The sequence below is a fragment of the Tamandua tetradactyla genome, chromosome 5, assembly GCF_023851605.1.
Source record: "Tamandua tetradactyla isolate mTamTet1 chromosome 5, mTamTet1.pri, whole genome shotgun sequence".
In the NCBI taxonomy this organism is placed as follows: Eukaryota; Metazoa; Chordata; class Mammalia; order Pilosa; family Myrmecophagidae; genus Tamandua; species Tamandua tetradactyla.
Genome location: NC_135331.1, coordinates 179,503,279 through 179,529,033, shown reverse-complemented (window position 1 = coordinate 179,529,033; position 25,755 = coordinate 179,503,279). Strand labels below are relative to the sequence as shown.

General features: G+C 40.2%; 1 pseudogene across 1 annotated transcript in view; it reads right to left on the bottom strand.

The window, feature by feature from the left end:
• Positions 1 to 25,755, bottom strand: part of LOC143685127 (trafficking protein particle complex subunit 2-like) — a 74,509-nt pseudogene that overhangs the window by 16,989 nt on the left and 31,765 nt on the right. The window lies entirely within an intron of this gene.

The following is a 25,755-nucleotide window of genomic DNA, read 5'->3' as shown; positions in this document are numbered from 1 at the left end:
GAGGGGATCAGGTAGGGCTCCAAAATCTTCTCTGACAGCTCCTCACAGCTGAGCTTTCCTGGCTTACCCAGCAAATGCAGCCCTTCACATAACTGTCCCCTGCAGCCCTGAGAACACTGTGTCTTTAAATCTCCACCCACCCCACAAATGTCGAGGCTGGGATTGGAACAATGGATGCCACCATCTTTGTCCAGGGCATGTTTAAACAATAGTAACCTTCAGAACCAAGATCCAGCTGTCTGAATTTGCTCATCAAAAGTTGTTATTAGTGATAGGCAGTGCCCACCCCTGTTCTTGGGGAACAGGATTTCTAAGTTTCTTTCTGTCACCAGCAGCTAGCCAGGGACTGGAACTTGAGGCTGCTGACCATGGGAGTGGGGAATGGGTACTGGCTACCTCCACGCAGAGAACAATTTACAGTTCTTCTTCGTAATTTATCTGGCTCTTCTTCCTGCGCTTTCTGGATACTGTAGAGTGTTCTTTTGGCCACTGGAGTTTCAAAATAATGGTGTCAGACAGTTCTTGCCTATTTTGGTGGGAGGACTAAGTCCTGGAGCTCCCTACTGTGCCATCTTCCCTGGATGTCTCTCTCCTTCATTCTTAAATGAAGCAATCTTTGGGTGTTTTGTAAATTGTTAAGATTAAGTAATCTTGAGGTTGTAGCCCCAACAGAATTATCATACTTTTCAAGACCCTATTAAAAATTAAATATGATTATAAATGTTGTGCTGTTATATTTGTATTTAATATGGGACTCTATAATGATAAATTAGATGACAAGTTAGTTCTTCTTATAGGAAAATAGGGCAGAAGTTACCACAGTCCCCCATTCAAGGCTGTCCATACAAGTGGCCTGATGTAGGTAACCATTCTTCATTTCCAGAGAAAAATGATCCATGGCAGTTTCAAGCCAACTAGGGTCACCCAAAGCCAAATTCACACGGTGGCTTTGTTCTGTATCTGCTAGAAGGATATCCTCATTGAAACTGAAAGAAAGACATCCTTGAAGCCATCCTGAAGATTGAAAAATATCCAGCATTACATTAGGCACCGTAAAACAGACAAAGAAGGAAATATGGTTTAACCAGGTGAGTGGCAGGCCGAATGCGTATTTGTGGAAGAGGTGACGTCTTCATTGTGATCTCACATTATGAGATTGAGCAAATTTGGATTTGATTTTTGAATCAGACTTCGAAAGTCATTTTGAAACTTTAAGCTCATTTTTCACTTAACAGCAGTTAAGTAAGGTCCTCATGAACTCTAGACTTAAATAGATGGAAAACTCTGTTGTGAAAAATACCATCAGGCTATAAATGAGTGGGAACAGAGAGGAGATAACAGTTAACTTGGGCATATTCACCCTTGGGAAGTAGGCTGACAAGATCTTTCTTCGTAAATATTTCCAGAGGATGGAATCTTATAATTTATGAAAACAAAAAAGAAAATTTAAAAAATCCCAGGCACTGTAAAATCAGCAGCTATTATTTTCTCTTCATGTTGAATGTTATTTCGCTCAGAGAGTGAGCCCTAATGTGATTCTTGCACACTCCCCACTGTCCAAATCTTGAGGACTCTGCCTGCTGCTACATTCCAAGAGTTCTTCTCCTAATTAATACTTCACTCTAATAAGACCTTCTGGCTCCGAAGTGTTGGTCTATCAGTTGTTAGCATATCTTGGAATATGGCCAGGCAATAACTACGGTAGGACAGGTGGCCTGGGAGGGGCTGGGGAAACAGGCACTAAGGGACAGATGCCCACAGGCCGTGCGGTGGCCAGACCAGGCAGCGGGGCAGGGCTGCACCCCGCAGATCAGCCCTGAGTGTCGGGAGTACTGGCCGGAAGGCTGCAGGTGGTGACATTCTGAGATCCCAACGAGGACTTAGGGGGCAGGAGATATTCGGGAGAGTTATCGGCAGTTCCTAGTTAGGACAGTCATCTCCTAAGGGAGATGGAACGAGCGTGGCAGAGCCTTCAGCCATGAGTGACTAGGAAATTCAGAAGGTTAAAAGGGAAAAATTCTCAACACTCAGAATCCTAATGATCAGTCCTTGACACAGAGACTGTCCAGCAAGAGTGACCAAGGCCAGCTTCGAGGGCATGGGCCACAGCTCAGACCACTTCTGTCTGAGGTCAGAATCAGCTAGAAGCTGAGCTGGGCGTGGCTTAGGGCCAAGAGGACCATGAGCTTTAACCAAGTCATCCACGTGGGTCATAATGAAATAAAGTTGAGTTCTCCATTGTAGGGACAGTGAGCTTTTGGGGCTGGGGGCTGTTTGTGTTGTAAGTAGCTTCTCAACTACAAGGAGACATTTACTAAAGAATCCAGTATTCTGAATCTCACAAAGCATGCCTGAATTTATAAACACACAATACAAAGAATATTTTGAGGTAGAAGCACTCTAAGCTCTATGTCTGGGCTGAAGGAAAAGTTTCTTGTAAAACATCCATTCCTATTATTTCTCTGGTGTATAATAGATGCGATATGTTCTTAACCATCCTCATAGAAGGATCCCGAAGAGAGGGAAGCTGTGACCTTCGCAAGCAGACCCACAATCAGAAACGGGATTCTGTGTATTTATTATAGTAATGATATATATATTATATATATATCAATGATAGGCATGTGAGTGTGCGGATACACTCAGTCATCCATTTAAGACCAGACGGGAGGGTGCACGAAGCCTTGGGCTTCCCGGCAGAGAGAGCGCATCTATAAACCAGCAAGAAAATCACACAGTCCTTCAAGAGCTTTGGTTAAGTACCTGCAGCGGGCATTGTAGTCACTCTCCGAGCTGGGTCACACTCATATTTTATTGAGGAGGAACTGGGTTTGGTTTGGTTTAAGAAATTTTCTCAAGACCACCTGTCCAGGCAATGGCAGTCCTAAAGTAGGGTGGAAGGTTGAGGATGATAAAGGAGAATTAAAATAATTAGACAAACTCGTTGTGTTCCTTGAAGCCCTCTTCACATTCTTAGAATGCTCTAAGAAATCTCTGCTGTAGAATTGCAGTCTTGGGGTCCCCTGGTGTAACAAGCCTGTACCTAAGGCACAGAGACCACCTTTATCCTAAAATTACAAAATGCACACTGGCAGAGTTTTGTGATCTGTCCTGAGAAGCAGAAGAACCAGCCGTCCAGGGGATTCCACTGTTTTTGGCATCACAGTTGCCCACCTCATTCTCCAGCCTTCAGCCGGCTACCCGTGTCTCTGGGGCTTGCTGGGGTGGCAGCGCCTTCTGTTCAAGCAGCCGGATCTCCGCCCTTTCTTCCTTTCCTCGATGGAGGACAAGGCCAAGTGCCACGGCAGCCTTGGAAGAAGGAAACAGGTATTTTAAATTAAAATGCTCCTGAGCTCAAAAAGACTCCAGTTCTTACTGTGTCGTATGACCAATAACACGTGTGTATTAGTTTCCCGTTGCTTCTGTAACAAATCACAAATGGAGTGGCTCAATACAATATGGATATATTTTTCTGTAGTTCCAGAGGTCACTATTCTGCCTCCCACAGGGTCTGTCCTCAGAGCTCTTTTGCAGGGACAGAAGAAGAGAGAGGGAGCAGAGAAACCGAGGGGCATCCTGAGGACAGGAACCAGGGAACCTTAAAGGACAAATGCCCCTAATGCCAAGCTCGCTTCACAATATACTTTAAAAACTTGTCCTTCTGTCCTTGTCTCTCTGTTCACCCCAGGAGTATTTAAAATCTATGGTTTAGATTCTAGTGGATTTCTCGTTATATGCAGAGAGTGAGTGAGAAGATGACAGCAGGGCCTCTTTCCCGGGGCAGGCAGGGCTGCTCCTTAAGGCAGTGTTGTTCGAAGTACAAACCTCAGTCCACTGAGTCCCGACATCAGTTTAGCAGATGGGGATCCACATGAGAGAGGGGCTGCGAGTGGGGAGAGGGAGAGAGGAAGCTAGGAGAAAAGTATTCAAATAAAATATTAGGCAAGGTTTTAATCTAGATGAATTTGCTTGAGCAGTTGATGATTCATGGATTGGGCAGCATCTAAAGCACGTGTGGAAAGGAGCTCCGCTGGGACAGGAGTGAGAAGGGGGAGCTGATATGGGACAAATGTGGCAACAAATGAGGAAGTGTTTCTGATTGGCTGATAGCTAGGCTTCCATTTTACATGGGGGGCGTGTCTTACAAAGTGGGAAGCAGGTGTACGTTGATTAGGATGGTACGCATGTCCATTCTGATAAGCTGTCTCTACTGGACCCGAACTGGTCTATTCACAGATATTGTTTCTCTGCAGTCCTGTAGGGTGCAATCCATTGTTTCATTTTCTTGGAAAATCCACACAGGCCTCCAGAAAACCCTTTCTTGGAATGCAGTCTCTCCCAACAATATCCAATGCAGACAGCCATTATATTTTACTTAAGGGAAGAAAGGAAGGAAAGGTGGGGGTGGGGGACGAATAAAAAGGAAATTCGTGGAACAGAATAGAAAATCAGAGCAGAAGGATAAATACGGTTTCAATTGTATCCACATAATGTGCCCTGGCTTATGGTCTAAATTGTGTTTCAACTGTAAATGGTCTGAAAAACGCAGCTTTCGGGGCTCATCAGCATGAGAGATTTCCTCTGCAGAGAAGCTGCTTCTAATCACTGCTGGAAAAAAAAGTGAATCTGTTTATCTGTGCAGAAGCTTTTGAAAGGACTTAAGAAAAATGAAGGCATGGTTATGTGGAGAAAGGAGATCACAGCAGAACAGAATGTGGAGTTCCATGGGAAAAGAGAAAGTGAAATGAAATGAAGACCATTGGTCTTGTTAGACAAGAGCAAAAAGAGTAAAATCAGGCAAGAAATCAGCCAGGAAGTTGAAAAGCCAGGACTCAAATGAGTGGAAGAACAAAGGGGTGAGAAGCCAAAACCAAACCCCCTCCCGCCCCCATATCGCCCCCCAAAACCCCAGGAAACAGCCTTGGGCTGGCTGTGCCCCCTCCCTGCAGGCGCCACCGGGAGCCCAGCGCCACCGCGAGTGCTGGCGGCTGCTGCTGGCGTTGAGGCGTTGTGATCTCCAGCTGCGGGAGAGGACAGGAGTGGGAGTGGCTGGGGAGTCACAATGACCGGGGACCTGGTTGGAGGAATGGACCAAAAGCTGGAATGAGTCTGCAGCTGGCAGCCGGGATGAGCAGTGCTTGTAGTTAATGTTTGCGGGGTATCCGCTGTCCTTGACCCAGACCCTGAACTCATTGCAAAAGCAGGTGCAGGAGTTGTTGAGCAGGTTCAGTGTAGACCAGGTAACAATGTGCTGTTCCATGGGGGGGGGGGGGCTGGGTCTCAGAACTGCCCAGGAAATCGTAGGATCATACAGCCATGAGTCATTAGGCCCCTTCCCACTGCAGCAGGGACTTCTGTCATTCAAAAGCTCCCTTTTCCAAGGAGGCTGACCCATGCCTGTCACATGTGGAAACTACCAGCCGTCTGTGCCTCAGGCCTCCCTGGTCCCCACCCCACCAAGTTCCCACTCTGAGGTTCCGACAAGCAGCTCTTTGGGGATGAGTGGGTGGGCTGCATTTGGTGGGAGGGTGGGAGGGCCATGAGCAAGTCTTTCTCCTCTGATCAGGGTTCCAGGACAAGCACGGTGGATAGATGAAGGCAGCCTTCTCTTCCCACTGAGCACATGAAGCTTAGGATCTGGTATCTTCTGATGTTGGCCTCAGGGAGGGTTGTGGTGCTTTCCATTGCTGTTTGATTAATCCTAGACACTGCAAAAAGCCAAGACGTTCCAGATGTCTGGGCTGCAGCTTGGCTAGAGGAGCAGAAAACGCAGCAGGACCCAGCTCAGAGGATAGCGTCTCTCATTTTGCTGGCGTTTAAAATACTGATCATTTCCAATGCATGGCACAAGCCAGTGTGTGACAGTTGTTAAAGGTTAACTTGGGCTGTGCATGTAAGGAAACACTGCAAATGCATCTCTGATTGCACTAATGATGTCACCGCACCTGCACGTTAACTCGTCACGGTTGATTATCAGGAGCATATGCTGATGCTGAGAGCTCTGTGTTAACGTGTCAGCATGTCTTTCCAGCTGTAATTTGGTTCAGTATCAATACAGGTATTAATAAAATCTGAATTAAATGTGAGGTGGCTGCCCTTAAGCTAGAATACAAATAATTCAGATTAGCTGTGAAATTTCCTAGGAGGGACAGTAAATAAACACTGAAATAGGTTATTAAAGGAAGTTGTGGAATCTATTTTCCTGCAGATTCTTAATGTGAAAACTATCTGTAGAAGAAGTTTCTGGGATCCTGATAGAAGGGAGATAACGTGATGTAGCCATCAAACTCTACTACTAAAATCAGAGGTACTTTGTTGAAGAACCTGACTGAGGTGACAGTTTTTTTCATGTTCTTTTTTTTTAATTAGAGAAGCTGTGGTTTTAAAGTAAAACAGTGCATAAAATACAGAGTTCCCACATACCACCCTATTATTAACACTTTGCATTAGAGTGGAACATTTGTTATAATTCATGTAACAAAATTTTTATAATTCTACTATTAACCGTAGTTAATTGACAGTAGGGTTCACTGTGTTGTATAGCCCTATAATTTTTTGAAAATTGTATTCTACTGGCAAATATAACAACCTAGAATTTGCCCTTTTAAGCACATCCCAGGTGATATTTTGACTCTTTACTATCTTGCTTGCTGAGGCTATTTATTTTCAGAGAGTTAGAAATTCCATTTGTGGTCAGACAAGGCAGACATGAACTCATTACCAACTTTGCAGTGTCTGCTTACCCACTGTGATAATTATATCCTATAAGGTAAGCAAATTGTCATTATCGCAACTACTATTGCGATTTTTGAGTTTTCACTGTATGTTAGGCACGGTGCTAGCTCTTTACACACACCTCATTTCCCCGCCCTAACATTTTAATATGAGTGTTATACTCATTTCACAGATGTTTAAGCTGAGTCTTGGAAAGGCAAAGTAACCTGCCGAGCCTAAAGCCTGTGCTTTTATGGATCACAAGGTGTGGCTAAGATCTTAAAATCCTGTCACACCGCACATAATATTGATTCCTGTATGCCATTGAATGGTGCAGCTACGTCCCAGCTCAGAAGATGCTGGGATTTCTTTTGCACTTGACTTCATTTCCAGATAGTTCAGGAGTTTCACAAAGAATGATATGTTTTTCATTAATCCCTGAAAACTTATATGGGATGAGGAAGACTTTAATGATTATACTGTTTAATTTCTTGGGGCTCATTAGGAAAATAAAAGTCATGCTTCTAAAAATGTTTGAAAATATAATATATGCTTTTGAAAGTTCTTGAGAACATCAGAATATCATCCCTTCAGGACATGACTTGGGGGGTGGGTGGGGGGAGACCAACCCTGAAGATTTTTCAAAGCCAAGCCTGATGAGTTTGATCATCAATCCAGCTGTTAAAACAAAGGTGGGGGGAATGATCAAATAATGTGATCAGTGTCACATCCATCGATGATGTACTTCTGCGTTCGCAGCACAATCAGCTGTGGTCCCGACACTGTTGTCCATGGTGCACCCACCTCCTAGCCTGTAGCGTCTCACCTGGTCAGTGACCAGGGTCTGAGAAAGGGCCAAAATGAGGATCTGAAGGAAATTCATTAATTTGGCAGCTGTGAACTTTAGAACAAGGCAGATGGTGGAGCTGAGTGCCAAGGGCAGTGTTTCCCTCTCTTGTCAAGACTTGTCCACAATGTGCTTCTCTGCTATTTTCTTTTTTGAGGAGGGACTGGGAGGAAAGACTCTTTCATTGGTACCTTCACAGATCCTTTTTTTTCCTTAAATAGGTCAAAGATAAGCTAGCATTACCTTCACGAATAGTTTTTCACATATTATAGATGGGAAACAAATGGTTAGCCTCATGATGAAAAAAAAAAGTATAATATTCTTATGTTAAGAATTCTGAGTTCATTATATATAAAGATTTTATTCTGTTTCTGGTCATGTGTTGGTTGATTGTCATCTACAGCTAAACGTAGCCGCAAACACTGTTTGTGTCCTCCTTGCGAAATTTTCCCAGGTCTGAATGTCCCCACTGATGTCGATGGCTGCATCCTGCCCGCCTCCTGTGCTCCTGTCCTTTCCCTTCAGTCACTTTGTCCAGTCATCGACTCCATCATTCCTTCTCAAAGCTATACACTGTCTCTATTCCCATGGCTGGAGGTGGGACTGACCTAAGCATCCCATATGGGCAGTGGGAATGGCTTTACTAGTTTCCTACTGTTAGCGCCTTCCTGCCCAGCAGCAGCATTCTTTTCCTTACTTGCCTGATAAAATTAAACAGAGTATTCAGCTCATTGCTCATTACATTAGCTTGTGTGTCTAAATATCTGTTCTTTCCTTTTGACCACCTTCTACCTCTGAAGCATCCATGGACTATTCCTCTTGCCACTTCCCACCAAGCGACACCACTTCATCCCTTTCCAACACTGTCAAAATTATCCTTTGTCATGATGTTTTCCCAGAGTATATATAGTTTTCATGATTGCATTCCCGCCACTCTCTTCGATAGCACCCTGTCATCCCTTAGACACAGAATTGTACAATGCAAACAAAGTAGGAACTGTAAAATTTACTTGCAATTTTGTTTGTGTTTCTATTCTCTCTACAAATTCTTCAAGCTTCTTTTGTGCAAGAATCAAGTCTCTGTTTTTTTCCGATGCCTCAGGCAGGTGCCACGCCCAGGACAGCTTTCCATCAGCAACGTGCTCAGGTCAGGGTCATCTTTTAGAAGTTCTACATCTTTTAAAAACAGGGGGATCAGAAAGTTTTCCCCTCTCCTATGTAGCCTAACTTTTGCCAGGTTAGATTAACCCACTGAACAACCTGATTGCAATATTTAAAAATAATTCATTCTTTTTTTCCAAACCCTTTTAGAAGGGTTTGAGATATTTAGAAAACAATTTTCCTTTACAGACAGACTGGTTGTTAAATAATCAACCTGGAATTAAGATACCTACTAAGCTATTCAAATAGGAAATGTTTATGTTTTTAAATACTGGCTATTTGTCACCTGGAATACCCTCACAATAATTCTTTGGGTTGGATTTTATTATCTTCATAGTAGAAACAGTAGAGCTGAAGCTCTGTGAGGTTAAGCATTGTGTTCAAGGTCACGAAGGTACAGCTTCTAGGACAAGGTCAGAGCCTGGGAACCTTACCCTCGAAGGGCTGCTCTCTCCTGCCCCTGAACACTGGGCCCCACTGGGCCTCTGCTGAGCGCAGAGTCTCTTGATGAGAAGGAGGCAAAAGACCTTGTGTCATGGTTGACAATGGTGAGAGATAAACAGACTCATGGGGAATGTGCCATTTCGATCAGGAATTAAATTCCCATATGCATTTGGATCTATTTCTGGGCTTTTGGTTCTGTTTTATTGGTCTGTCTGTTTGCGTGTGGGTTAGTATCACTGTCTTAATTATTGAGGTTTTATATTTTAGTGTCTGGTAGGAATTGTTCCTCCCTCATATTTTTTTCTCCTCCCAGAGTTTTTTCTTGCTTAAAAATTAGCTTATCTAAGTCAAAAGTTAAGTGTAATTTTTTTTGCTCTGATGTCAAATTTGTAGATTAAACTGGGGAGAGTTGACATATTTGTACCACTTTGAGTCTTCCTAACGCAGAACCCGGTAGGTTGTTCTATCTGTGCTAGTGTTGTTTTGTATCTCCCAAGGAAAACTAGACCATAAAGGTGAACATTTTCATTACTTTTTGAATCATCTCCCTTTCATTCATTCCCTGTGTCTCGGTGTCTCTTTCCCTCTCTCTTCTCTCTCAGACAGCACACGTGGACACACACATGAGCTGCTTAATTCACAGGGGCACTGTGGGCACTTGAAGGAAATCGAGTGAAAAGGCCCAAGCCCTTCAGCAAGGGGTGCACGATAAGGTGCAATTTTCCCTTCGAACAGCATGACAGTGCCTAGGCACTTGGCTGCCTAAAGCCTTCACGATGGGGCAACTTTTATCTGTTTTACTCACAGCACTTTTGCAAGTCCCTAGAACAGTACTGTCTCATAGTGGCACTCAGTAAATATTTGCTTTGAGTGAATGAAGGAAAGGTCTTGTACATGCATGCATCCCTGGGTCCCACTGAAACCAGGCCCTTGGCTTATGTTTTCTGGCAGGTGAAATTAACTCTGGGTATTTTGTTATAGGACTCTATTGAGAGGAGAAGCAGTGTGCAGAATGCAATGATGCATGATATACCAACCTGTTTCTCCTTTTTTTCTTTAGAGCATTAATAATAAATGCCCAAGGCTTTATTGAAAATAAATAACCATATTCCTCTTTCTTATTAGCCATAGGTCTCTTCACACTCACATAATGATAGTTCTTAATCTGTATCCTGACAGATAGACCCTTCTAGAACTATCATAGCTTTACGGGGAAAGTCCAGTCAATGTTAGGTGAAGTTGTCAGTCAACAATCATCAGTGATTCTTCTGAAACGTGTCATAAAGCAGGGCATCAGGCAGCTCAGGGCTCCACCGTCACACTGGTTCCTGGCAGGGTGGCATGTAAAGTGTGTATGGGAAACTGGTTCACACTGTGGTTTTACACAGGCGTTAACACTGCCTTTTATGAATATGCATGACAGGGTCCGATTGCGGTCTTGCCACTTGAGTATTCTTGAGCTTTACTTAACCCCCACAGACCCATTTCCTGCCTATCATTTGAAGACCTTCCTTGGGGAGGTTTTAAAAAGTGAGTTGTTCCTCTAGTCATGGAGAATTTTACTTTTTTTTTTTCCTCTTAGCGATGATGACAAATTGCACCCTGATTTATTTTTAATTCACTGTGAGTCATTTGCTAGTCTTATTTTATAAATAATATTTCCTATATCTTGCTCAGCAGATGGGAAAGTTCAAGGAAAAACCCTCTGGAAGAGAGGAAAAGTCCTTCAGTTTGGACTGGAATGATGGTGTCGTGGCTGGAGACCCCAATAAGCAGCATAGCCGGGAGGAAATGCAGATGGCAAATGGCCCTTAAAGGCAGCATTTGGAATAGTTTTTTCTTTGTTTTATAATGACAGTTATTCTGCTCTCACTGTGAATTCTGTGTACTCCAGAGAATCCAAAACACAAAAAACAAAAAGCAAAAACCCAAGCTGGAAACCCTTTCCTAATATTCACAGTCACACGCACACACACACACACACACACACACGCACACACACTAATGATTGTTGCATGTGGTCTTTGTGAGAGGAAATGGGGGAAGGAAGGGGAGCTGTAGCTCCTCTGTAAGCCAAAGGGCAGCTCCCCCAGGAAGCCCCATGCTGAGCGGCAGGCCCTGGAAAATGCTGGCTGCGTGCTTCTCCCCTTTAGCATATAGACTCTTCTCATGTCTTAATTGATGGATTCAACAATACTTATCAAAAGTGTATTCTGTAACCAGGCATATAAAGAAAACAGCATTTTTGGCTACCATTTAATAATAGACTCTTTGGATTCTAATCCCAAATTATAAAATCCTTTTTCCATTGTACAGTACATGTTCTGCTTCCACTGTCATTAAGAAAATTAGAGCATTTGTGGCTTTTGTTAATATAGTTTTGTTTCATGTCAACATTGTGAGTTATGCTTTCCCCATGCCCAGGTATCTTTACTCCGTTCAACTGTCATGGACCTTACAATTTAATCCAATGCTTGAAAACATGCTGTGTCTTGCAAGTGTGATTTTCAGTGAAGCCTGCATAGCATTCTGTGCTTTGCCATTACCTCTCTTATGAACTCTCCTTGCTTGGGCAATTATCTGTCTTCCCCCGTAGGCTGAGAGCAGCCTGAGGCCAGAGCCTGTATGTTGTTCATCTTTGAAGTGATCGCAGCATAGTCAACACTTTGTAAGTATTTGTGAGAAATTAATGTTACGAAAAACATCTTTGTTTACATATTCTGACTTTCAGCCTTTTATTTCTATAGGATTGGATTCCAAATGTGATTTTGTTGGTTGAAGTCTGTAGGTATTTTTAATTCCCAGATTGCTTTTCAAAAAAGCTAAAGTAATTCTTTCATATTTCCACCAGTGATAGGTTTTAGTGGTCCTTTAAATTCTGCCAGTTTAATACCAAGTAGTATCCCATTATTTAACTTTCATTATCTTGACTATTAGTTAGAGTATCTGTTCGTGTGTTTGGTGGTCTGTTAGATTTGTTATTCTGTAAATTAACTTTTTGCATACTTCATGCATTTTAATACATAAAAGTCGGTATTTATTTCAATATATATAAAACATATAAAGCCCTATTTACTTAAAAATTCCAATGTAGGACATGCAACCAGCAATATATGCAAACCATCCATTAGAACATTTTTATAATAGTAAAAAAAAGAAGTCTAATGAAAAGAAAATAGATAAATTATGGTGTTTCTTTATTATAGACTAAAATGAGGAGTTAAAAAGAATAAAGTAAATTTATATGTACTACATGAAAGTTTCAGTATTTTGGATGAAGACAGGCAAGTTGTAGAAAATGTAGAGTTCTATGAAAAGAATGTATATATATGTGAACATTGTGGAAGAAACTGACTTTCTGTTTGCCTTTAGACTTAGAAACTATCAGAAACTAAGATTTGACTCAAGCTGCAAAAAAGCAGACAGCAACTGTAAAAGTGGTGTCACATTCCAAAAGATACATTAAGGTTCCCCACACTTTTTAAAATCCTTTAGTTCAGGTGGGAAAGAGAGAGAGGGACAGAGGGAGGGAGAGAGGAAGGAAGGAAACTATATTGTATTGTTCATGGAGGCAGCAAACTTTTTAAAAGTAGCCTATGTGTGCATGGGATACATTGCTTAGGAGGCCACAGAGGCTGTGCTGCAACTCTCTCTTCACAGATTGCTTGGAATAATTGTGGGGCCTTGCAAGGATACTATACCCACAAACAGGGAACATAGAATTAGATATACATGCTCCCATATACCATTTTATGCTTTTTTTATGTACTTCATCACCTGGAATCTAATTTGAGCTTTGCGACCAACCTGTAAAATATTATCTTGGGTATTGTTATTTCCAATTTTCAAATGATGAAATAGAGAAAAATTGATTCAGTGACTCAACTAAGGTCTCACTGTTAGTTATGGATGGAGACAGTATTCCAGCCTCCTGACTTTTAATCTAGTCCTCTTTTTACGTGTTGGGTGGTCTTCAGATAATATCTATCTGTGCTGCCCAATGGAACATTCTGCAATGAAGGGAATATTCTATATTTGCCCTGTCTAATATGGAAGCCACAAGTATAAGTGACTGTTGAGCACTTAAAATGTGACTTGTGCAAATAAGCACTTAGGCTTTTTATTTAATTTTAATTAATTTAAATAGCCACATGTAGCTGGTGGCTACTGTATGGACAGCGAGAAGATAATCTACGCATCATTCGTAGTGTATGTTTTGGAGGTTGTGTTTTAAATTGAAACTGTTAGTTGCTCTCCCAATTACTATGAGTTTTCTGAAACCCTTTCACTTACACAACAGGAAGTGTACAGTAGTGGTTTAGAGCTAGGTTTGAATCTGCTATTTGTGGCACCTTGGGTGAGTTACTGCTCTGACTCTGAGCTTCCTCATTTGTAACGTGAGGATAATAAAACCTACCATATAGAATTATTGAGCAATTAAATGAGATAATGCTTGACGATCCTTTAACTGCCGTGCCTAGCATTAATGACTCTTTAAGAAGAGATAGACATTATGTTTGTTATTCCATGTATATACTGCCTCTTTAATTACAATAATAACAGCAGCTGATATATATATATCAGCTCTGGGCCAGGTACTTTGTAAGCCCTTTATATTTTGAACTAATTTAATCCTCATAACAACCCCATTGAGATAAAGACACTGTGATGTGATGAGGCACATGGCAAAAAAAAATGGCTAAATTTAATAAAAATAATAAAAGGTACTTTATTGCTAGCTTGTATTTTTATGCTGTATATTTTTCATTATTTCATTGTAATTCCTCTAGAATGTTAATGCTATCTAGTATGAAACACAGAAAGAAGTGTCTGAAAGTTCTCAGGCTGATGAGTTAGTTACCTTAATGAAATGATTCAGACAAGAAATGTCTGATAAACAAAATAATTTGGAGTTTTAAAATGTTATGAAAAGAGGTTTTTGAATATGTTTTTTTCTTGATCTTTTCTTTCCTTTTGAAAGTTGAGTCCTTGCTTTCTGAGCTCAGTGAAAGTAGACTGTACTACGCCACATTTTAGTACCTAACAATTCCCACAAATAATTCAACAAGAGTTACCGCAGTTTGATACCTTTCCATTCAGTTGATAAGTTAATATAGAAAAGATAAGGACTCTGGTTGTCTTTTAGTAATGACGTCACTCCAAAACTGAGTTTAAACCCATATTCCTCCTCGGTGACTTGTTATAAGACATCATTCATTCATTCACCGATTCCCCAAGTCCTTACAGCATGCCCACTCTCGCAGTTTGTTGGCACTGGGAGATAACTGTAAGATAAGGATCCGTCCTCACAGAGCTGAAAATCCTGCTGCACAACTGACTGTAAAACAGTTCCAGTGTAGTGAATTATGTGGAGGCAAATGTTTGAGAAAAACTGTGAATAGCTGAAATATTTGCTGTGGCAAATGGGAGAGAAGATGGCTGCGAAGACTCAGGATTGTTGCTAGGCAACCTTGGGGGCTGAGTGCGTGACGACGTGGAGCTGGAATAGCTCTCATGACAGAGTTGTTTCCCCAGCAGACTTAATAGCCTGGGTGCAGATCTAGAAAAACATGAAGATGAGCTCATTCAGGGCTGGGGATCTGCCCGGTCAATGAAAAGCAAGGGAGCTGAGATACGAGAGAGAGTTCAAGTGATGGCTCATGGGATCGCTGCTGGATGGGAAGGGAGTGAAGGGAGGAGGGAAAGAAAAGGAGGGCTCAGAAAATGAAAATCTTGCAAATGTCGAAGAAGAATTGGTGTGAGAAGAGTAGTTAAATGAGAGCTGGAAGAGGAAGAGATTGTGTTTGGAGAGGATTCTCACCTAAAGGTTTTGGAGGTCAACAGTTCCAGGTGATGAGTCTAAGGGTGTGGTCAATTGTAGATGGTGGGCTGGCTGGAGGGCTTTGAGACGTCAAGCAAACATGAAGCCTCCTTGGCTGGATGTGTCATCACAAGGACAAGGAGGGTGAAGAATAAGGTTGGGTTCTCTAAAGGGTCCCACTGTTTTCATTGACAGGAAAGGTTGTGAGAATGTCAAAAGCATCGCTGAGGAGGGTTATAGGGAGGTAAAGGAACTAAATGTATAGAGAGATGAAGAAAAAAGTTAATATGACGTGAGTGGCGTCTACTGATAACTGAAATCGGAAATAAGAGTTAAAAAGAAGTTAAAAGGAAATACTTAAGGGTAGTGAAAATTTCATGTAATTCTCAGTGGTTTCCAATAAACAGTACCTAAAACTAATAAAAATTCAGAAAGTCCAAATCTGCTTTATTAGTTGAGATTACCCTAAATTAAAACTAAAATCATATAAAGACTTTCTGAACCTCACGTAAGGCACTAACATCTCAAAGGGGCACAGTTCTGGAAGGAAAACTGTCATACCCTGCCAAATTCTGTTCTGGTCAGGCATTCTCAGGCCTTGGAGTGGGTTTTAGTCTCACAGGGGTTCCACTTTCAGAATACCAGCAGATCCTGACAAATAAAGGTCTTGAAATTTTCATCTGCTAAAATGCTCAGTCTGCAGATCAGAACAGTGAGGGAAACACACTAGCTTCATTTCTGGTACTTTGCTGATGAATTTGAACTTTAATACAAAGAGAACTACTGTTCTTCCTCCTCTCTAAAAAATGAAACTAAAAATAGCCCCCTTGACAGAGTGTCTATGTTCTGTGGTTAAATTTAAGGCAATTTATTGAGTGCTCATTACATGTGGGATCTGAGTTCTTACACTTAGTGAGGAGCTGGGACACACACCTACATGAAAAGCTGTGACAAAACAAGCCAAGTACCTCCTAGCACCACCCACTTAGCACAGTGCCAGCTGAGGGTGAAAAGCTGAGAGCAGCAATGTGGGGGCAGGGCTCCCAGGGAAAGCCTCCCAGGCATTGCACAAATGCACAAGATGAGAAAAAGAATTCACACCAGGGAGGGGAATTATTTATGGCATTGCAAGGGTGAAAAGGAGATTTCTTCAAGCTCCTGGTATCTCTGTTGCTCTGCCTTAGTGTTTGGACGTGTGGAGTTACCATGCCCAATAAACTATTAAAATGCGCCAGAAGACTTGGAACCCTTGTGAACACGTTATGAGGGCTGACACATCTCCAACTGTGCCTTTGGCACAAGTGTTGTGTCAGACTGATGTCTGGAAAAGGACCAAGATTTGGAAGGCTGCATCTTGAGCCCTAGTCTTGTTTTTAATCTCATTTTGTGCAAAATCACACTCAACATGCCATTCCTCACAAAATCTTCACAACTCAACGAGACAAAGGGCTGTAAGAGGGGCCTATGAACTAACTCCATCCCTAATGGCAACCTGGCTGGATATAGCTCAGGGGTCTTGTAACTAAACTTTCAGTATTTTCTGTTTTCCTTTGGCAGAAATATATCCCTTCCCTCTATAAATTGTGTAAGCTCAAATAGGTATTTTGTATTTTCTCTGTTTGATTTCACAAACTGGGGCAAATTATCAGATAAAATGAGGGGGCAGAATCTAATGAGAAGGGGCAGAGTGTGGGTGCGTGTACACCGGCAGTATGAAGAGAGGACAACAGCACCTTCATTTTCTTTTGGAGACCGTTTGGCTCCACAAGCTTAGGAAAGCAGAAGAAATGAGTTGAGAGTGAGAAACAGGGTATGGGGGGTGGGGTGATGTTGTTACTTAGCAACGGGAGCTTCCGGCTGATGTTCTGAATTAGACAAAACAGCCAGGACAGCATGGAATAAATGAATGGAAAAAGTGGAAGGAAGGAAAGCAGATATGGTGGAGAGGGTGGCTAAGAGGAGACTGAAAAATAAAACAGTAAGGGGAAAAACATGAACATGGGTGTGGTGGATTTTTAAAAGCAGGAAGATAATGAATGAAAATAATTGTGAAAAAAAAGTAAGTGGAAGAAAGGTGAAATAAAATACTCCACTGTATTTAACTCAGCTTAAAACTAGGCTCTTCCGAGGTATTTGTGGTCACACCAGGGTAGACTTGAGGTACCTTGCCCAAAACAAACCCCAAGCCATCCAAGTCTGTTTCGGCTACTCAGAAAATGAGCTAGAAGCCAGGTGGCTTCAGGATAGCTTATATTTTATAATAGGTTAAATCCCTTAGAATGAACCTAAAATAACTTTCAGATTTTTTGACAGCTGCATCAGGCCTGACCCAAAAAGGAAACTCCAAGAGAATTGGATGGTCTTTAGTTAAGGCAAGAGAACTAAATCCATCCTTGATTTCCCCCAAACAGTATATTCCAATGTAGCAGCTCAGGGTGGGTAAATAAATATTTGCTATGGATACTTATGCCTCGATGTTTTCCCACTGTCTCTGTTATGGCTGTTATATGATATCTTGTAACACGTGTGTGTTTGTTTATATTATGTGACAGGTACAGTTTTCCTCTATATTTGTCTTTTAAAAGAACCACTGTGCTTCCTAGCTTTTCCTCTAAACTTTTTGATCATTCATACTTGTAAGTTAAAAAGTTTTGAAGCCTTTGCTCCCAATATATCTCTGTCTTTAATTTGATAAGTTATATACATGTATCGAATAACATGGATCATTGGAATATGATATAAAATATATAAATATAAGTTTTACCAGGATAAGATAAAGATGAAATTAAATATATATTAACTGTATTTAATTATTTAAGGGTTTTGTTTTGTTTATTAGTACAACTTTCATGTCCCCAACTTCGCCTACACCTCCCGACCCAAATGTCCCTACCACAGGGATAAGATGCTGTAGCATGTAGTAACTGGACACAGAAGTGGTATGACATTCCCAGTCACTGCTCTAGGTTGTCACATATTTTATAGTAATGCATGAATAACTCCCCAACAGGACTGCATGTGATTTCTGGTTTTCTATATTTAACATAAGATAAAAGTCATACCATTCAAAAAATACTTTTCTTATCTATAAAATACATTTTCAAAATTCCTCATTAAATATGAAGAATTAGAGTATTGTTTTTTGGTCTGACCCTTCCCTAAATTCCACTAAAATGACAATAAAAGGACCAAAAGAGCATTAAGGTACATAAACAAATTAACGCATAATTAAACAAAAAATTAACAATTAGCAAAGCAAACTTCACAAAAATTTTGAAGCTGAAAAAAGGTGAATGATGGTGACTTAGCTAACTCAAAAAAACATAAGCAGAAGCTGGAAGCCAGACTACATCGCAGAACCCACTAGAGAATAGATTTAGGGCCATGCATGACCTTGACGGATGGGGCGGCCTGCGGGCCTGAAAACAGAAAGGTCAGTGGAAACATTAAATACTTAGACTTCTAGGGCAGTGCAATGGTGGCGCAGTGGCAAAATTCTCTCCTGCAATGCCGGAGACCTGGGTGTGATTCCCGGTACCTGCCCGTGTCAAAAAAAAAAAACAACTTAGACTTCTAGAGTGCTAGTGATGTTCTATTTCTTGGTCTGGGTGCTGGTAATATGAGTACATTCACTGTGTGAAAAGCTGTGCACTTATGATTTTTACACCTCTCTGCATATAGGACATACATAAACTTAGTGAAAGAGAACTACATTTTCAAATAAAATTGTAAAGTAGCCACAATCTATATGAAAGAGGTACCGAGGACAGGGAGGTAAAAAGCCCTAAGACTCCTCGATCCCCATTAAGTGCTCAGCAGAAGACTCAAGCTTTATTAATTGGAAATATTGATCTGGAAGGATTACGGGTGGAAGGTACAAGACACAGTTCAGGAATCTTCCCTCCAAATGTCCCTGGGACCCCCCTGGGAGGTGCCTATGGCTCTGGGACAAGTCAGTGGATGTCCACACTGCTTCTGCAACAATAACACCCTGGGCAAGACAGAGAAACTGACCTTCAGGCAAATCCAGCAGGATAACTAGATGCCTATATATAAGAAAAAATTACAAAAAACAGGAAGATGTAGCCCAGTTAAAGGAATGCCAAAGAAACTTTGGAGGAGACGCAGAGGGTTCTCCTAGAAGAAGAGCCCAGCCAGACTATTTTATAATAGGAGTTGGCAAACTACTGTCTACAGGCCAAATCCAGCTCATAACCTGTTGTTTTTTTCAAATAAAAGTTTTTAATAATTAAAAAAAATTTATGGACACTAAACTTTGAATTCCATATAATTTTTACATGTGAGAAAATATTATTCTTCTATATTTTTCAGTCATTTAACAATATAAAATCATTCTTAGCTCTTGAGTCAAACATGCTGGTTTCAGCTGGAGGGAACTGCCCGAAAATGCAGAACTGTGTTCCAGTGTCATAGCCTGTTTTTGTTTGGCCTTCACACAATAATGTTTTTTACATTTTTAAAGAGTTGTGTGCTGGTTTGAAATGATGTATATACCCTAGAAAAGCCATACTTTAATCCTAATCCCATTTTGTAAAGGCAGCTGTTTCTTCTAATCCAGTTCTTCTAATAATCCAGTACTGTATGTTTGAAACTGTAATTAGATCATCTTCCTGGAGATGTGACTCGATGGTTGTTAAACTGGATTCGGGTGGGTCTTGATTAGTTTACTGGAATCCTATAAAAGAGAATGACAGGAGTGAAAGCAAAGAGATTTCTGAGAGAGCAGAGAATGACATAGCCATGAGAAGCAGAGAGTCTACCAGCCAGCAACCTGTGAAGATGAAGGAAGACCTCTCCCGGGGAGCTTCATGAAACAGGAAGCCAGGAGAAGAAACTAGCAGATGACGCTGTGTTCACCATGTGCCCTTCCAGATGAGCGAGAAACCCTGACCGTGTTCGCCATGTGCTTTCTCACTTGAGAAAGAAACCCTGAACTTCATCAGCCTTCTTGAACCAAGGTATCTTTCCCTGGATTCCTTAGATTGGAGATTTCTATAGACTTGCTTTAATTGGGACATTAATTTGGTCATAGAACTGTAAACTAGCAACTTATTAAATACCCCTTTTTAAAAGCCATTCCATTTGTGGTATATGGCATTCCGGCAGGCAGCAAACTAGAACAAGTTGCAAAAAAAAAAAAAAAATCAATAAAAATATACAGAGACATTTGAAGAAGAATCTTTCATAGATCATGTTTTCTACCTCTAAAAAAACTTACTATGATTGATGGTACTTTTTTTTTTATTAATTAAAAAAATTAACTAACACAACAATAGAAATCAATCCATTCTACATATGCAATCAGTAATTCTTAATATCATCACATAGGTGTATGGTCATCATTTCTCAGTACATATGCATCAATTTAGAGAAAGAAATAGCACTACAACAGAAAAAGAAATAAAGTGATAACACAGAGAGAAAACACAAATAAAAATAAAAAGTACAAAAATATATAAGAGAAAAAACAAACAAACAAACAAACAAAAAAACTATAGATCAGATGCAGCTTCATTCAGCGTTCCAAGATAATTACATTTAGATAATTACAATTAGGCAGTATTGTGCTGACCATTTTTTTTTTTTAGACATCATACCATTCTACATATGCAATCAGTAATTCTTAACATCATCACATAGATGCATGATCATCGTTTCTTAGTACATTTGCATCGGTTTAGAAGAACTAGCAGTATAACAGAAAAAGATATAGAATGTTAATATAGAGAAAAAAATAAAAGTAATAATAATAAGAACAAAACAAACAAAACAAAACAAAACAAAAACCTATAGCTCGGATGCAGCTTCGTTCAGTATTTTAACATGATTACTTTACAATTAGGTATTATTGTGCTGTCCATTTTTGAGTTTTTGTATCTAGTCCTGTTGCACAGTCTGTATCCCTTCACCTTCAATTACCCATTGTCTTACCCTGTTTCTAACTCCTGCTGAACTCTGTTACCAATGACATATTCCAAGTTTATTCTCGAGTGTCGATTCACATCATTGGGACCATACAGTATTTGTCTTTTAGCTTTTGGCTAGACTCACTCAGCATAATGTTTTCTAGGTCCATCCATGTTATTACATGCTTCATAAGTTTATCCTGTCTTAACGCTGCATAATATTCCATCGTGATGGTACTTTTTGAATTTTAGAAAAAACAAATATAAATGGTGTGTGCTGTTCATGTGTGCTGGTCCAGAGAAGGCTCTCCAGCTGGTCCAGGTGCAGCAATACCATATGGTCTTCAGGACCCAGTGGGACCAGAGGTGCTCAAAAGTCAAAGAAATTTCCAGAAACCTGAATATGAGCTACACAGCAGAAATGTTAAGGTTTTGGAGCAAAGCTATACCTTCTTCAATGAGTGCCCATTCTTTTTACTGAAGAAATAGTTCATGGCTCGCTACTGGGCCTAAAAGAAGCCAGGTGACTATGAAATATAAATTGTCCATCATGAACTGAGCACTATCTGATTTACCCAACAATAAAGTCACACATGTCCAAGTAGAAATAAATAGCATATACGTGGCTGCATCTAAGTAGGTCCTGAGAGTTGAAGTTTCACATGCTGATGGCTCATCTTCCTGGTATGCCTGCTCAAATCACACTACCACCTCTCCACCAGCCAACATTCACAACTCCATGAATAGTTCTCTATTATCAATTAACCAAGGTAAAAGAAAAATCAAGCCTCATTTACAAATGGCTCTCCCTAATAAGCTGGCATCAGCTTGAAGAGGATTGCTGAAGTCCCACTACAGTATGATCCTGAAGGTAGAGAAGAGACGTTCTCCCTGTAGGTAGAAATTTGGGTGGTGTACATTTTTTGCTTTTTCTTGGAAAGAGATGTGGATTGCTAGACAGTATCAAATGGTTTGGTCGTACTGTTATGCAAATGGAGAGAAAGAACACTAAGGACTGGTGACAAGGAGATTTGGGAAGAAGTATGTAGATAGAACTCACAGTATGGGCTCATAGTGTGAGGACATTTGGGTTCCATGTAACTGTTGACCATTTTTGTTCTCAACCCAATAGCCATTCTTCTTTCTTATTAACAAAACTTTTTGTACAATATGGAAGCTCCTATGCTGTTTTATTGCAAAATTTTTATTATACTCTTCAAAGCAAAAGGGCAATTACAGATATAACCAAGAAAAACTAAATTTCATTTGTTTCCTGGCCCATGTACCCCCCCCCAAAATAAAAAACAAACAACAATCACAAAAAACAACTAAATTTCACTTTTAGTAGAACAGATGGTAGATTATTCATTTTCTCCTATTCCATGGAAATGAAGTATATGTTAAAAATAATTAACATATTAATAGAGTTCATTTCTCATTTGCAGAAACATAAGGGAGTGAATATCTAAATTCCTTTAAAATTCAGTATAAAGGAAAGAACCAGGACTGTAGAGCATAATGCGCTGCTACATGAGACAATGAAATCAGGGGCTGCAATTATATCTTGTCTTAAGGAAGATGGATAGACATAAACATGCCATCATAGATTGCATTCTGGGTGTAAAGAAACTGTTCAGACCTATTGGGAGCTGTGTAGAAAGAAAACACAATGCTGATTTTTATTTCCTGCAGGTCACTAATGAGAAAACTGATGAGATTTCTTTGCAGCTTCAAAATATCTTAAAACTTCATATATAGCTGTTAGTGAAAATTAAGATCATAAACATACATAGAAGCTAGAGATGGGTGAAACGTTAGCTAATGAGGATGAACTCCAATGTAAGGGAATTGATAGGCGTGAAGGTGGTTCTCTAGTGGGTTTATAAGTAATATTACCATATTGAAGATGAATAAGATTGAAAGGGGTTGTATAGACCTACGTGTCCCACTGATTAACACTAGAAATGTGAATTAGTTCTCACGAGAATTACTTCAAAGATATGATTCTTGTACAAAGAGTGTTTAAGTCTGCGGTACAGGGGGGAAAATGCTATTGCATGCTATGAGCTATGTTCAAAAGGAAACCATCAGCACTACCACAACAGCAGAGGTAAATAATGGGGTGAGGGACAAGAGTTAAGAGGAGGTTTAGATTTCCTATTTGGTGAGGTTGTGTTTATTGGTTTTCTTTCTCTTGGGAACAATGAAATTATCTAAAATTCAGCATGTTGATGGACTGTGGACTTTGGGCCCTCTACATGATGCCTGATGAATGCAGGTGGCTGAAGGATGCACTGATGGAGAAGTAGATTGGCAAACGATGGTGTATACTTATGAATGAAAACTGTGCTGCTACAAAAAAGAAGTGAAGTTGTGAGGCATGCAATGAAGTGAATGAACATGTGGGACATTTGGTGAGACAAAATAAGCCAGAAACAAAAGAACTAGAATGGTATGGTCACCTTTAGAAAATGCTTATAAGAAAACAGAGACCTAGACTGCAAGCTTTTAGAGCAGATATATTAAGTCCGGAGTGGTGATTATTATTTTTAGATTTTGAGAGGCTGTTTTATATATATAACCAGATATTTAGAGATAAAAGTGAAGCCAAGCAGGTTGGAGTTAAAGTAATTCAGAACATAGGGGTAAGGAAGACAGTGTCTATATTTTAGAACCACACATACTCTTTGAGACCAATGGAAGAAAGATTTATTTGATCTAGAACTGAAATTTTCTGTCGTGCATAATCTAATTCAACCTATCGTATAGCGCATTTGAACAATTGAAACACAAGGAACACAGAATAAGAAAGAGGTCCTTTAATCCTATATAGATTATTGTAATGCCTGGATACATCCTAGAGTATATTAAGCAGATAATCAAAAAGTGTTGGCATTAAATGTAAAGACATCATAAGAGACAAAGAAGGATCCTATACACTAATTAAAGGGTCAATTCACCAAGAAGATATAACAATCATAAATGTTTATGTTCCCAATAAAGGAGCCCCAAAGTACATGAGACAGATTGGCAAAACTGAAGGGAGAAATAGATGTTTCAACAATAATAGTAGGGATACTTCAATGCACCACTCTCCTCTGTAGATAGAACAACCAGAAAGAAGATCAACAAGGAAATAGAGAAGTTAAATAACTTGATAAATGAATTAGACCTAACAGACATATATAGGTCATTGTACCCCAAAGCACAAGGTTATACATTCTTCTCTGGTGTTCATGGAACATTCTCCAGGATAGATCATATGCTACGGCACAAAACAGGTCTTTATAAATTTAAAAATACTGAGATTATTCAAAGCACTTTCTCTGATCACAATGGGATGAAGCTAGCTCTCAATAACCACCAAAGAATGAGAACATTCACAAATACATGGAGATTAAATAACACACTCTTAAACAACCAGTGGGTCAAAGAAGACATTGCTAGAGAAATCAGCAGGTTTCTGGAGATGAATGGAAATGAGAATACAACTTATCAGAACTTATGGGATGTGGCAAAGGCTGTGCTGAGAGGGAAATTTATTGCCCTAAATGCCTATATTAAAAAACAAGAAAGAGCAAAAATCAAGGACTTACAAGCACACCTGGAGAAACTTGAGAAAGAACAGCAAACTAAGCCTAAAGCAAATATGAGAGAAACATGATTGAAAGGGGTTGTGTAGACCTACATGTCCCATTGAGTCACACTAGAAATATGAATGAGTTCTTGTCAGAATTACATCAAAGATATGACTCTTGTATAAAGAGTGTTTAAGTCCAGAGTACAGGGGGAACTTATTGCATGCTATGAGCTATGTTCAAAAGGAAACCATCAGCACTCCCACAGCAACAGCAGGGGCATAGAAATAATGTGCATCTGTAAGTATGGATCTATGTCTGTGTCTTTTGAAGCTCATAATCTCACAGTTCCAGCTATTAGATGGCTTGGTCTCCTCCCTTCAGATCTTAAAAGGTTAAATGTACCAAGAGAGTCTTTAATTCCACTGATAAAACAGGACCAAATGAAACTTGATAGCATTTTGAAGAGACCTTATGTTACCTGCCAACCACTTTGGAGAAAAGAAATGGAAATAATGGCAGACTCTAAGATGAAGGTAGAAATTCAAGCGTTGACCTTCATATTGCCAATTATGTCTCCAGAGTGTACTTACCTAACAAATTAAAATTTTAAGGATGATATAAAAATATATCAGTAGAAATTGTGATTTCCAGAGGCTTTTCATTAGTTTTGTTTTAGACGATAATGATGTTGTGGAAGAAACATATATTCTTAATTGTGTTAAGGCAAAATAAAATAATTTTCCATTAATTATTTTTTTCTCAAAAAAAAAAAAGTATTGGCAAAGTCCCCTGAGGAATGGGAGAAAAATATGGAACTATTAAAACTTACCATCAGGGAATCCCCGATACTGTGTCAAACTTTAGAGACACCCAAATCAATTGGCCATGCCCTCGATCATGAGGCTTCCTCTTGTGAAGCTTATGTAGGTAGCAGAGAAGCTTAGACTACCTACAGGCATGCCTAAGAGTTACTTCTGGAGGACCTCTTTTGTTGCTCAGATGTGGTCTCACTCTCTCAAGCCCAGCTCTGCAAGAGAAATCATTGCTCTCCCCGCTATGTGGGACATGATATCCAGGGGTGAAAGTCTCCCTGGTGACATAGGAGATGACTCCGAGGGATGAATCCAGACCTGGCACCGTGGGATCAACACTTCCATCCTGACCAAAATGGGGGAAAGAAGTGTAATTAATAAAGTATCAGTGGCAGAGAGAGTTCAAATAAAGTGAAGAGGCTACTCTGGAGGTTGCTCTTACACAGCT